Raw genomic sequence first — 4,255 nt, forward strand, 5'->3', positions numbered from 1 at the left:
TCCCCGAGTGAGTTCTTCCTCTTCATCTCCACAGCCGTGGACCAGGGGCTCCACAGAGGCAGGAAACACAACACACTTGAAAATTCCTGCCCAGAGAAGACAGATTATTTGGGAGAGGAGTCAAAGAAGCGATCTTTGTAAAAACAGAAAAACCGTCTCTGAACAGAGGCTTAGGCCCAAGCTTTCACCTACCTGTACATACAACACCATACTGGGATCAATCATCACGCCGATCCAGGCCCATCTGCACCCTCCAAACAACCCAGAAAGCTCCACCAATGTCCACACTGAGCCTCAGTCACTCCTTTGTGTCGCAATCTTAGAAGTTGGCTTCACCTTTCCAGATTCTAATCCAAGTAAATCCACAAACGTTATACCTTTGTTCCTACCCAACGACACCCCATTAGCATAGCAACACCCTTCGACCTAGTTTCTGCTGATTAACTCTCCATTTGCATAACAAGTCATCATAACGCAGACTTGCCCCCAACCCCAGCAGTAGAAAAAAAAAAGTGTTAGTTTTACTTGGGACAGCTCGGAAGTCAGAACCCCTGCTTCAACACAAAGTATCTTCCATGTTCCGATCTGATGGTTCTGGGTTCCTCCAGAGAGTTCTTTCTGCGGGTTCTCCATCTTCAACTAACTGCTCAAAAGCACTCAATCAGTTCACGGAATAAATTGTCCGTAGGTGTGGAAGAGATGGTGAGTGGTTGGATAATTGACAGCTGTCCCATCCAGGTTAAACCCCACCCCTGCTTCAGTGACAGCTTTGATTGGCTTCAGCCATGGGATTTTCCTGATGTCTGAAACCCTGACTATTGTGATGAAAGTTACCCATGGCCAGTGATTGTTGAATTTGCTTAAACTAACATTGCATGTGTTGCTGAGCCCCTTAACTGTCTGACTCAATTTAGAGTCTTTCCATCGCGTGTCCGTCCAACCTCGCTCGCCCCTTGTCCTCTCCGCTGCTGTCAGGATGCATTCATCCAACGCAGAGCTCTGGGCAGCCTTAAAAAAAAAAACATAACTCTCGGGTGCACTGCAGCCACACGCATCACATCGACAGTGACGCAGATGCATGTAAATCTCGCTTCGGCTGGAACATTACAGAGGCTCTTTTAAAATAAAAATCATTAAGAATTAAAATTAAAGCCGCAATAAAAAGATATTGAGCAAAAATGCTAGAGCTGTCTGAACATACTAATATATGTGTCGCTCGGTTTAGACTATGTGACCTGCTGGATTCTCTGAGGATGAATTTAACTCTGTCTCACTTTATTCTTAAACCCACTACCCCAATTAATTTTGAATCAATGGAAAATGTGTTTGAGTTGATCAAAAATGAATTGCCTTTGCTTAAAAATCGATGAATTTCACTACACTACAAATTACAATTGGAGACAGCTAGAATTGTAATACACTTTTTAACTTATTTCACTGAAATAATTTGTAGGTTTTCTATGTCTGATTGATTTCATAAAAAAATTAAAAAAAAACCTCTAAGGCGTCATTTTTTTTTGGTAACCAGATAGTGGCAACTCAACCTGTCCAAATATTGTAAGGGAGCATTGTTCTGAAATATGTCGTAGGCTAGCAAGAACTTAACAAGAAGTTGGTGTTCAACCACAACGCATTTTTTCCTCTTTCATTTCAACCAATTTGTGTTTTGGTTCCTCGGTCAACCTTTCTATTAATTCACCGAAGTCATTCACAGCCAAGAAATTGGCAACCATTTCAAAATGAATTGCAAAACTGAATGAAACTGTCACGATGTGCTGGGGCGGACTCGAGCAGGGAACCACACTTCGGGGCAGAGATGGGTGGAAAGCGCTTTTATTTGGTTGCAGTGGCTGAGCGGGATGCAAACGGGACGGGTTGCAGACTGGACTGGACGGGTCGCAGACTGGACTGGACGGGTTGCAGACCAGACTAGACGGGTTGCAGACCAGACTAGACGGGTTGCAGACTAGACGGGACGAGTTGCAGACTGGACGGGACGAGTTGCAGACTGGACGGGACGAGTTGCAGACTAGACGGGACGAGTTGCAGACTAGACGGGACGAGTTGCAGACTAGACGGGACGAGTTGCAGACAGAACGGCAGAGGCTGGGCCTCGACAGTACGGATTGCAGACGGGGCGGGCCCCAGGCAGGGTGGCAGACTGAACAGTATGGGATGCAGACAGGACGAGTTGCAGACAGAACGGCAGAGGCTGGGCCTCAACAGTACGGGTTGCGGGAGGGAACAGAGGTCACGCCGGCCGTCTGGGCCCGGTCGTGACTCGGGGAGGGAACAGAGGTCACGCCGGCCGTCTGGGCCCGGCCGTGACTCGGGAAGGGAACAGAGGTCACGCCGGCCGTCTGGGCCCGGCCGTGACTCGGGAAGGGAACAGAGGTCACGCCGGCCAACTGGGCCCGGCCGTGACTCGGGAAGGGAACAGAGGTCACGTCGGCCAACTGGGTCCGGCCATGACTCGGGAAGAGAACAGAGGTCACACCTGGGGTCCGGTCATAGCAGGGGTGAGGTCTGGGTCGTAGCAGGGCCCCGCAGTAGTCCATGAGGACTGCAATCCCCCAGCGCCAGGCAGAGAGTGCCACTGCCCTTTATAGGGATCTTGATTAGCGGCATCTGCTGCAGCTGGCGCAGATTACAACGGGGATCAGCTGTGAACCCTGACAGAAACTGCAGGAATTTAATGACAAATGTATTTTTCCAGAAAATAAGCAATTATGATTGAATGATTTAACCAAAAATCTTGTAAGAATTAACTTATTCCAAGGACAAGTTCAACATCTTTCATCTTCGCAGCTTCCAGCTCTCCCTTCTCTTTTCTTCAGTATCTCTAAAGCAGACATGTCTGGTCGCCATCGTATTCTACACCTTTCTTAGGAATTGACTTAATAATCCTCAGAAAATACCTTAAAATGTGCACAAACTTAGCAAAAGACACTGCATCAACTTAAAAGATGTAATTTATTTAATTATGTTTTACTTTATTTTATTTGATTTAGCTTGATTCAAATGCATGCACATTTTATATGATCACAAAGTAAAAATGATACAACCGAGAATTTAAAAGAAATATTCGATTTTGGAAAGCAAAAGGAGTTTTTCTTTTTTTTTGGTAAACATATTTTTCTTATTTTACTGTGTAAGGATTGAGACATTTTTATAAAAGCTGCTCAGTCCACTAGTGAAGTGATGTCTCCAATGAGCTGTGAAACTGGCCATAAAAACAATCAATCACCTGCAGCCCCAGAAAATCATTTACTGGCCAGCGCGGCATTCAGATAATATGTCAGTGGTGAGGGAATCTTCCCTGGATCCATACCGAAATGGGAATCATAAGAGCTGTTCTTTTACAAACCTGTCAGAACATTCCAGAAATTACCAATACCAACTTCCATGTCTCCTAATCCCCTGGTTGTGGGAGCAGGCTTTAGGTTGTACTATTATGGTACTGAAAGGAAGAGAAATTGAGTAGGAGTTATCTTGAAGGGGGAATATGTCAGGAATGTTCTGGAGGTGAAAAGAATATCAGATAGACTTATGAGTCTGAATTTGGACATGGAAGGTGTGATGCTCAGTGTTGTTGGTGGCTATGCCCCGCAGGTGAGAATTGAGTTTGAGGAGAATGAGAAGTTCTGGAATGAGTTAGATGAAGTGATGCAGAATATCTCCAGAGATGAGAGTGGTAATTGGTTCAGACTTCCATGCACAATGTTGATGCAGGCAATAGAGGGGATGAAGAAGTGATGGGCCGATTTGGTATACAGGATAGGAACGCAGAGGCACAGATGGTGGTAGATTTTGCAAAAAAGATGGAAATGGCTCTAGTGAACACTTCTTTTCCAGAAAAGCCAGGAACATGGGGTAACTTATAAGAGCACATGTAGGAGCATGCAGGTAGACTACATCTTGTATAGACAAGGTAACATGAAAGAGATCAGTGATCGCAAAGTAGTTTTAGGTGAGAGTGTAGCTACACAGCATAGGATGGTGATTTGTAGGATGATTGGTGACAAGGACTTGAGTTTCTTCACTTGAAGACGTTTCACCCCTCATCCAAGAGGCTTCTTCAGTTCTGAAGAAGCCTTCAGAACTGACCTGGTAGACTGAGAACCTCGACAGACACGAGCAGATTTTAAGATGTACTATCATAACAGGAAGAGAAAGTTATCTTGAAGGAGGAGTTTGTTAGGAATGTTCTGGAGGTGAAAAGAATATCAGATAGACTTTTGAGTCTGAAATTGGA

The sequence above is a fragment of the Fistularia commersonii genome, chromosome 27 (genome assembly GCF_037954325.1).
Source record: "Fistularia commersonii isolate RoL2024-O1a breed Wild chromosome 27, RoL_Fcom_v1.0, whole genome shotgun sequence".
Lineage (NCBI taxonomy): Eukaryota > Metazoa > Chordata > Actinopteri > Syngnathiformes > Fistulariidae > Fistularia > Fistularia commersonii.